This window comes from Ochlerotatus camptorhynchus, unplaced genomic scaffold (genome assembly GCF_037179485.1).
Source record: "Ochlerotatus camptorhynchus isolate MF236.1 unplaced genomic scaffold, CSIRO-AGI_Acam_v1.1 ptg000743l, whole genome shotgun sequence".
Lineage (NCBI taxonomy): Eukaryota > Metazoa > Arthropoda > Insecta > Diptera > Culicidae > Ochlerotatus > Ochlerotatus camptorhynchus.
Genome location: NW_027041212.1, coordinates 96,409 through 107,146, shown reverse-complemented (window position 1 = coordinate 107,146; position 10,738 = coordinate 96,409).

The window sequence follows — 10,738 nt, the reverse complement described above, 5'->3', positions numbered from 1 at the left end:
GCTTGAACACTTAACTAACGTCTTTTCTATATGCGAGCGAACAGGAGCTTCTCATCGAATACCATTCCAAGGTACGTAACTTCAGCAGACCACTCAACCCTTGTGCCATCCATGACTACTGTGCAAGAAGGTGCCGGTATCAGTTTGGGTGATTGCCTATGCAGGAACATGATAGTTTGGGTTTTGGAGGCATTGATTTTGATTTTCCAAGTTTTTGTATAGTCAGCAAAGGTGTCAAGGCATCGTTGTAGTTTGTTTGTAATTTCGCGAGGCATTCTGCCCTTGTATGATATCGCGGTATCATCTGCGAACAGGAAGAACACGCAACCGTCTCCGAGGCGAGGAATGTCAGAAGTATACAAGCTGTAGAGCAAGGGGCCCAACAAACTGCCTTGCGGAATGCCTGCCGGGATGGAAAATTTGTCGGAGAGACAACCATTCAACGATACCTTGAACGACCTTTGCTGAAGGTAGTTACGGGTAATTTTGATCAAATGCAACGGTAAATTGAAGTTACAAAGTTTGTATATAAGTCCGTCATGCCAGACATTGTCTAACGCCTTTTCGACGTCTAGCAAGGCCATGGCTGTGGACTTGGATACAGCCTTGTTACTTCGAATGTTGTTCATCACCCGTACTAGTTGATGAGTGGTGGAGTGCCCCTTCCTGAACCCAAACTGTTCCAGTAGGAGAATATTGTTTTCCTCCACAAACTTGAGCAATCTATTGAGAATGAGTTTCTCGAACAATTTGCTCAGCGCTGAGAGGAGGCTGATCGGTCTTTAGCTTGACGGCAATGCTGGATCTTTACCGGGTTTGCGGATCGGTATTATTTTTGCTATCTTCCAGATGCTTGGAAAGTAGTGCAGCTCCAAGCATCTGTTGAAGATGGCAGTTAAAAACTGCATAGACTTGCATGCTAAGCCTTTTTATAATTAGGTTAAATACGCCGTCAAAACCGGAGGCCTCCATATTCTTTGAATATTTCAGCGCTGAACAAATCTGTTCTACCGTAATTCTATCCTCCGGAGGCATGGCACAAGGGGAGTAATCTACATTTTGGACGCATTGCGTCACCTGATTTTCGAGCGGACTTTGGATAGTTGAGCCAAGCAAATGCGATGCAGCAATATGATTGCCAATCGCATTTGCTTTCTCTTGTGGGGTAATAAGCCGATTGTCATCATTTCCAACTCTGAGAGGTGGAACGGGTTTGGGATGATTTTTCAGCACCTTGGCTACCTTCCAGAATGGACGGGAGCGGTCATCCAGATTCTGAACAACACGCCCGAAACTTTCATTTCGGAGTGAGTCCATTTGGAAGCAATCTGCCTGTTCAGATCGGCCATTTCATGTTTTTTGCTCAGATCTCCAGTCCTCTGAAACTGGCGTCTGCGCACATTTCTCAAACTGGGTGTGAGAATCAATGTTAACAAACTTACCCCTCACAGGAACTTGTCGAACACACGTCTCGTCAGCCATGGATATGGCCTGGTGGAGTCCTTCCAGAGCCCGGTCGATGTCCTCTACGGTGTCAAACGGCGGATTTTCGTTAATGTTCCGGTCAACCACACGTCCAAACTGGACCCAGTTTACGTGGTGGTAGTCTTTTCGTAGGATTGGAGCAGGAGCTATGTTGATGCCGACCTCAGCCACCACCGGTTGGTGATCGGAGCTTAAGTCATTGATTGCCACCGGCTTGGATAGCCCGAAGTTCGTCAGGAAGAAGTCCAGCGTGGAAGGGTTTCCCGCCGGAGAGATGAATGTCACCCTCTCGGTCAAGTTAGTCAATTTCTTTTTAAAGCTCTCCAATTCTGCATCCTGATCGAACGCAACACTGATCAGTGGTTTTTTTTTTGTTTTGTTTTTTTTTTTTTTTTTTTTTTTTTTTTTTGTTTTTTTTTTTTTGTTTTTTTTTTTTTTTTTTTTTTAATTATAGTCACTTTAACGCTCTTGGGTCATTCGTGACTTGTCCGGGGGTGAGATTTGAACTCGTGACTTTGGTGTGAGAGGTATTAATGCTAACCACTACGCCGGGGTCGCCCCCTGATCAGTGCTTGTTCCAATGCATCGCAAACCATTGCGATCTCTTCGCCCAATTTGCGCACTTCCATGATCATAAGCGGCAGCCGGTCTATTGCCTTCATCCGCTCAACCGGATCATCAGTTGTCGTTGAATCCGAGTCATCGTCCTTGTCGCCACTTTCGACCGAACCACCATTGGTCGTTGTCTTACCATCCTCCGATACTGTGTCATCAACGCTGCTTGCCAACACTTGCAATCGTTTACGCAGCGCCCGGTGTCGCACTTTGCTATTGTTTGTCGGTGGAGGGGTTGGCGTTACGCCCCGGTCCTCTTCGTCTGACGATGAATCTTTTTTCGCTTGGGTAAAACGTACCTATATAGTAGATTTTCTTTTTGCTCCCATTTTCACCTGTGTGATAACAATTCACGTATACTATTCATTTGACTCATAAATTTCATGTGTACTTCTGAGTGGATTCTGTTGATGTGTGGACACATTAAAATCATGTAGAATTTTACATGGATGTTCGTCAATAAAAATGTGTCGAATTTTATGAGTGTAAGCTCGTTGAAGACATTCTTGTGACGAATTTTGGTGGAGAGAAGCAGCAGCAGGAACTGCTGCACTGCAGTCAAGGAGAGCAGCCAAGAGCATCGCGGATTCGTGTAGCCGTGACCGAGGCTGGAAACCTCGGTCCGGTCACGACAAAACGTTCATTTGATTTCCATGAATGATGGATCGAGTAAATCGAAATACGTAACCAACACCAATCCGAATCCGAACCGGGAGCCGACAAACGAAGAAATACGCTACTTAGTTCCTCACCTGCCGAAGTTTAGTGTAAAGCGCCCATTACACATGTCAATATATTGACAATAAATTGACATACTGACAATATTATTGAAAAGGTGATATTGATGATGATTATTGATGACAAGTATTGACGAAAAGCTGATTTTCATTTCACTTTGTCAATACACAGAATATATTGACAAAAAAAACAGTCAATTCTATCAATATCATCAATATACGAATATTGACAACATCAATGGCAATACGTTTGAAGTCTTTTAACCTCAATGTATTAAAGTCAATATTACTTGTCTTAATTTCCCCACACAAGAAACATGGATCAGCGGGTCAAAAGAGAAACGTCGTTACTGGACCTATGCACTGAAAAAAGTTTTCATATAGTTTCCATTGGGAACGCACATGATATTTTTCCAATAACAAAATTAATGATTTTTATCTGAAATTCAAATAACGTTCATACGATCACATGAATTGTATATGACAAATCACATAAACTTCATTGGACACATAAGTTTCATGTGATTTTGTGATGCGATTCCCAATTATGAGATCACATGAAAGTTAAGTGAAATTCTAATGGAAAACGCAGAAACGTGAAACGCAGATAGTATTTATTTTATTTTAAAGTAAAAAAAAACAAAATTACATGATTATGCTTGTGATTTTGTAGAAAATGAACATCGATATAGACGAAGCCTGGGTAGTGATTGGCGACTGTAAAAGGATACTTTTTTATTTAGTTTCCCGAATAGAAATTGTAATGTAGGAAACATCAGCAGACATCTTCAATACATTAAATTTTAACGTGTATTGCTGTAACCTTAATGTATTCAGACTTCAGTGTGACGTCCAAGTACATAAAAATACATTAGCCTCAAACGTTACATCAGAATCAAACGTCTTGACGATGTAAAATTTGACATCAGAATACATCCAATAACAACAGAACCTAACGTTACGTCAGACCGACATTAGAATGGCAAAATTTTGTTCCAAAATTTCTGATGTATACACCATGTTACGTTGCTTAAATACAACTAAATCATAATGTTTCCTAATGTTTGACATCAGGCATACATTTGATTTCGATGCTGATGTAGACATCAAAATCAAACGTTGGGCTAATGTAAATTTCTATTCGGGTTGATATCCATTTTATATCACACACGAAGATTTAAACAAAATGCCAACACTGCATGCGTGAAGGTGCATTGTGAGTCAGTCGGTCTAAATGACGTACGTTCTCCCTCCTCTTGGGTAGGGGAAGAATATTGAGAAAGTGAAATGAAAATCAGTTTTCAACAATACTCGTCATCAAACCATCGTCATCAATATTATCTTTCAATAATATTGTCAGTATGTCAATTTATTGTCAATATATTGACCTGTGTAACAAACGCTTTAGTGTATTGTCATTAATGTTGTCAATATTTATATATTGATTATATTGTAAGGAAAATTGACAATACGATGTTTATCAATATATTGACATATGTAATGGGCGCTTAACTCAAATACCGCAAGGAGCAAACTACGAGCTATCGCTGATGAAGAGGGATGTTGAAATGCGTTTGCGAGTAAATTACCGAGTGATTCGTGACGAGCAGAGATGCCAGGCTTATTTTGAAAAAATCTGGCAAAACCCGAAAAAAATGTCTGGCAAAAATCTGGCACAGCAAATTAACATAGGAAGCTGCCAGATTTCTCAAAAAATCTGTCTGGCAGAGCTTAAATTTCTCTGGCTATGCCAGATAAATCTGGCAACCTGGCAACGCTGGTGACGAGACTGCTCGAATGAAGGAGCCAACGTACTGTTAACTAAAGCCCTACAGTAAAAGTATGGACGACTGTCAACACAAAACTGAAAAAAAAACTGTTCCAATCGAGCAAAGCGGTGCCTTTTGACGGTTCGATTGGAACAACTTTTGACAGACGTCCATACTTTTACTTTTACTGTAAACAGGCCCCTGTTTAAATGATTGACGGAGTGTGACGCAAAATTTCGTCATCCATTTAAACAACGGGAGAATGAAAGAGATGACTAATCTATATTGCAGGACTTATTCTCTATTAAATTGTGGTGATCGTTTCATAACCTGTTCATTCGTGTTACTGTACAGCTGTGTTTTCGTTTCGTGTGCTGTTTCATTGCATTGTGGGACAATCAATTTTTTCCAAGCGTTTGATTTATATCGTGAATTGTTATTACACAAGTGAAAACGATTGCAAGTGTTGGCAAGCAGCGTTGATGACACAGTATCGGAGGAAGGTAAGACAACGACCAACGGTGGTTCGGTCGAAAGTGGTGACAAGGACGATGACTCGGATTCAACGACAACTGATGATCCGGTTGAGCGGATGAAGGCTGCCGCTTATGATCATGGAAGTGCGCAAATTGATCGAAGAGATCGCAATGGTTTGCGATGCATTGGAACAAGCACTGATCAGTGTTGCGTCCGATCAGGATTCAGAACTGGAGAGCTTTAAAAAGAAATTTACCAACTTGACCGAGAGGGTGAGTATTATTCAGGCTTGCAATTGCTCATTACAGCTAATATGCTATTTTTCGGTATTATGAAACAATGGGATACTATAATGATAATTTTCATTTGTAAGATGCAAGAAGAGGTGGTAAAGTTAGTATATGACATATAAAATTTGTCAAATTTGGTTTCAGAAGGTCACAACTAGCGCTCATCGCGTTGCTCATCGTTACAGCTAATCGCTAGTTGTGACCTTCTGAAAGCAAAATTGACACATTTTATATGTAATATACAAACTTTACCACCTCTTCTTGCATCTTACAAAAAAAAATATCATTATAGTATCCCATTATTTCATAATACCGAAAAATAGTATTTTAGCTGTAATGAGCAATTGCAAGCCTGGTATTATTACATTAGAATACAATTTTATCTAACTACAATGATATATAATATGCATATTTCTTATAGTTTTATCATAAAGTAGTGTCTGCGGCCGCTATGGCACCTGGAACAGCGAAATGAAAGCGAGAAAAAATAAACTAGCTGATCGAGCGAGCCGAATTCGAAAGGAGGCAGTCGCATCCGATGGTATACAATCTACACCCATGAAATGATTGGATCGTGCTAGAGCGTAGATTATACCGAATACGCATCACCGGAAGGCAAAGTTGCCGAAAGTGCACCTGCAGATGAATCCACGAAGGACAGTGATAATCCGTCTTCAGGACATGATGAATCTGTGACAATGATAAAAGCTACCGAAGAACTTCTAACTTACGTCGAGCTAGATTGCTGTTCTCGAACGCCGGTTTTCAATGAATATGAACCGGAATCGTTTCGCGAAGTACAGGGCGATGTCACTGGAGAACCATTTGCCGATTTGAATCCAGTTCTGTTGAGGTCCTTGTAGCGAATGATGACTCGGAGAACTTTTACGATCCAAGTTTGTTCAAAGAATCCGATATTGAAGAGGGTGCCCTTAAAAATTCAGGAAAGCAGCGCATCGGACAAGGCAGATGATCCAGTTATTAATGATGACATATTTAACATGCATAGCTATGCCACTCCTAATAATCGTGAGTCGGTTCTGTCGTGAACCGGGGGTAACGGCTTCACGAATCTGCCGGGTTGCTACTCGTCAGCTGAAATGAGGGTCGGAATTCTCTTCGGCCCTCGCTGATGCATGCGGTCAATCGCACTGGCAAGAGCGGTCCGCTGCCGTTGTTCTGCTTGTGCTGCTGCTTCCATCCTTGCTGATACTGTTGTTGTTACTGCTGCTTGCTGCGTTATCATGAAAAAGTGTCACAAGAATGAGCTTAGCGATCACAGGTACCTCGTATTTATACCCCATCTAATTTCGCCTCTATTTGCTAATCACCAATCAGGGAGCTTTCTAATTTCCCCTCTTTAGGCAGAATAGGTATTCTCCGCTTCCAGATAAGGTCGCATGAAATGCAAGGTAGAAGTTCTCAAAAAGGCTTATCGTGATAATAATTCATCATTAGCATTTATTTTTCTTTTCTTCTCTTTTTTTTTTGTTTGTTTATACAACCAAGCTTTAAGTTGATGTGTTATTTAAAGATATTTAATTTGTTCTTGATTATTCTGGTATATTCTACAGGTTCTACCCGTGGCTTCAAGATTTTCCCTACAGGATATCAGTTATGAAACAGCTAAACTACAGAAGCAATAGTCGAACGATACTCCGGTCGGCATTGGGATGGAGACTCGTCGAACTGGGCACCGAAGATTAATGCCTGATGCTAAACCGAATTTTTCGATTCCCTCAACGGCTACTGAAGCAAAACCTGTTAAAATTGAACCAGAAACTGAGCTGTATACCTTGTATCAACCATCCGAACCTACCTCAACCCAAATCAAACCAAACCCCGACGGTGAAAAACCGTTCAAGGTCGTCATCAGGGGCCTACCAAATTTCGACCCGAAGTTTATCGAACATGAAATCAGGGACCGGTACAAGCTGGCCCCAAGCGCCGTCTATCGGATGACAAGGAAAGACGAAAATGTGAAGGCGTATCCGGATTGCCTTTTCCTGGTACACTTCCAGAAGGGAACGGTGACGCTCAACGCGCTGAAAACCATCCGCTCCATCAATTCCATCATCGTCCGCTGGGAGCCATATTGTGGCGGCCATCGTATTGTGACTCAGTGCCAACGGTGTCTGAACTTTGGACACGGCACCCAAAACTGGAACGTTAAGCCACGCTGTGGTAATTGCGCTCAAAACCACTTCACCTCTGAATGTGCTGCGGATGAAGCTGTGGCGTCCAAATGCGCCAACTGTGGTGGTGCTCACCAGGACGAAGGATGGAAAAGGCCCCAGCTTTCAGGGCGGAGGACTTTCCGCCTCTTCATGGACAAGCGAATTCACGGGTACGATCCGCCCCCCCCCCCCCCCCCCTCAAGAAACGTCTGGATCTTCTGCTGGACAAAGCTCTCCATTCCCCCTGGATTCTGGAGACAACCGACAGTTCAAACAAATAATCTGTGCTCAGCGGATGAACTGATGGAGATTTTCATCAACATGATCGTTGCTCTACGTAAGTGCCGCAATAAGCCCGAACAGATCCAAGTGCTCGGTAAGTTCATCATACAGTATGGTGTCTAAACCGCTAACCATCGCTACCTGTAACGCTTGCTCTGTAAGAGCTAAGCAGATTGAGTTTGCCGACTTCCTCTGCAAGCACAGCATCGACGTGAGTCTTCTAACCGAGACCCATCTAAAGTTCGGTGACAGCTTTTGGTTGCCTGACCACAACATTAGCCGGCTTGATCGCACCAGCTCCAGGGGGGGGGGGGGGTGGTGTAGCGGTCATCGTCAGAAAGGGAATCAAGTTTTGCCCTCTGCCCCACGTCCGCACTTCTATCATCGAGGCCGTTAGTGTGGAGATGGAATCACCAACTGGAAACGTCCGGTTTATCGCTGTTTACTGCCCACACCAGTGTAAGCAACCGACTAGGAATTCAATTCAAGAACGACCAGACCGCCATCACCCGTACTAGCTCCCGATTCATGTTGGGGGTGACCTGAATGCCCACCATGAAGCTTGGCGGAACTACCAGCGGAACTAGAACGGATGTCTGTTGTTCGACCACGCACAACATGGACTGTACACTGACTGTGCAGTTTCCAGACGAAGCTACTTTTATCTCTCCGGCGGGAAATCCCTCCACCCTGGATTTTTTCCTGTCGAACATTGGACTATCCAAGTCGGAGGCACACAACGATCTCAGCTCCGACCACCAACCCGTGGTGACTGAAGTCAGTGTCAACGTGGTTCCTGCCTGCGTAAAGACTACCACCATGTCAACTGGGTGCAGTATGAACGAATGGTGGACAGCAACATCGATGAAAATCCACTGCTCGACACCGTAGATGACATCGTCCGGGCGTTGGAAGGACTCCGTATCCGTGGAGTATCCGTGGCTGACAAGACATGCATTCGACAAGTTCCTGTGAGTGGTAAGTTTGTTGCTATTGATTCCCACACCCAATTATTGATTCGGTTGAGAAATGTGCGTAGACGCCAGTTTCAGAGAGCAAAAAACGTGAAATGGCCGATCTGAACTGGCAGATTGCTTCCAGAATGGACTCACTCCGAAATGAAAGTTCTGAAAACTCATCCCAAACCCATTCCACCTCTCAGAGTCGAAAATGATGACGATCAGCTTTTAATCACCCCACAGGAGAAAGCAAATGCGATCGGCGAGCATGTCGCTTCATCGCATTTGCTTGGCTCGACTATCCAAAGTCCGCTCTATGATCAGGTTGCGCAATGCGTTCAAAACCTGGATGCCTCCCCTTGTGTCGTGCCTCCGGCGGATATGACTACAGTACAACAAATTTGTTCAGCGCTGAAATGCACCAAGAACATGAAGGCTCCCGGGTTTGACGGTATATTCAACTTGATCTTGAAGAGACTCAGCATGAAAGTGCAGTCTCTTCTAACCGCTATCTTCAACAGATGCTTGGAAAGTAGCAAAAATCATACCAATTCGCAAACCCGGTAAGGATCCAACATTGCCTTCAAGCTACAGACCAATCAGTCTCCTTTCAGCACTGAGCAAATTGTTCAAGAAACTCATTCTCAATCGTTTGCACAAATTTGTCGAGTATAACAACATTCTCCTTCCGGAACAGTTCGGGTTCAGAAAGGGGCACTCCACCAATCACTAGCTACACAGCTAAAAAAAGTAGTATAAATTTCCGTTACTATGATGCACATAAATGGAGCGTCATAAATCATACAAATTTACATTATAAATCGTGTAAATTTATGAGACATGTCATGCAATATTCCATATATTGTATGAAATTTTCCACCTTTGTTTGCAACATTTCTTGCAAGCTGCTAGTTTACGTGAAAAGGAAGTTTACATGCATGAATGTTTGCATGCATGGATGTTTACATCACCAGTAAAATTCAGATTTTTTTAGTGTGTAGTACGGGTGATGAATAACATCCGAAGTAACAAAGCTGTATCCAAGTCCACAGCCATGGCCTTGCTAGACGTTGAGAAAGCATTTGACAATGTCTGGCATGATGGGCCTGTAAACAAGCTTTGTAGCTTCAACTTTCCTTTACATCTTGTTAAAATCACCCGTAACTACCTCTAGCAAAGGTCGTTAAAGGTATCGTTGAATGGTTGTCTTTCAGACACGTTTTCCATCCCAGCAAGAGTCCCACAAGGCAGTCTGCTGGGCCTCTTGCTTTACAGCATTTACACTTCCGACATTCCTCCCCTCGGAGACGGTTGCGTGTTTTTCCTGTTCGCAGATGATACCGCAATAGCCGTCAAAGGAAGGATGCCTTGCGAAATAACGAACAAACTTCAACGATACCTTAACGCCTTTGCTGATTATGCCACCACGTGGAAAATCAAAATCAATCCCTCCAAAACACAAGCGATCATGTTCCTCCATCGGCAATCGCCCAAACTGAATCCGGTTCCCTCTTGTACTGTAATCATGGATGGCACAAGGGTTGAGTGGTCCGCCGAAGTAACCTATCTCGGGATGTTGTTCGATGAAAAACTCCTCTTCCGTTCGCATGTAGAGAAAACTGTAGTCAAGTGTTCTGCCTTGGTTAGGTGTCTGTATCCACTGATTTGCCGCAGATCCCGCCTCTCAAGGGTGAACAAACTGGCTATCTACAAACAAATAATAGCACCTGCGATCCTCTACGCAGCTCCGGTGTGGGAATCATGTGCACAGACTCACAGGAACAAAATCCAGGTCACTCAGAATAGAGTGCTGAGGATGGTTCTTGATCGTCCTTTCGACACTAGAATAACAAATTTACACGAAGAGGCAGGCATTGCCAAAATAGATTCCAGAATTAACGAAGTTAAGAATAAATTTGCACAAAAATGTACTATATCAGAACATGC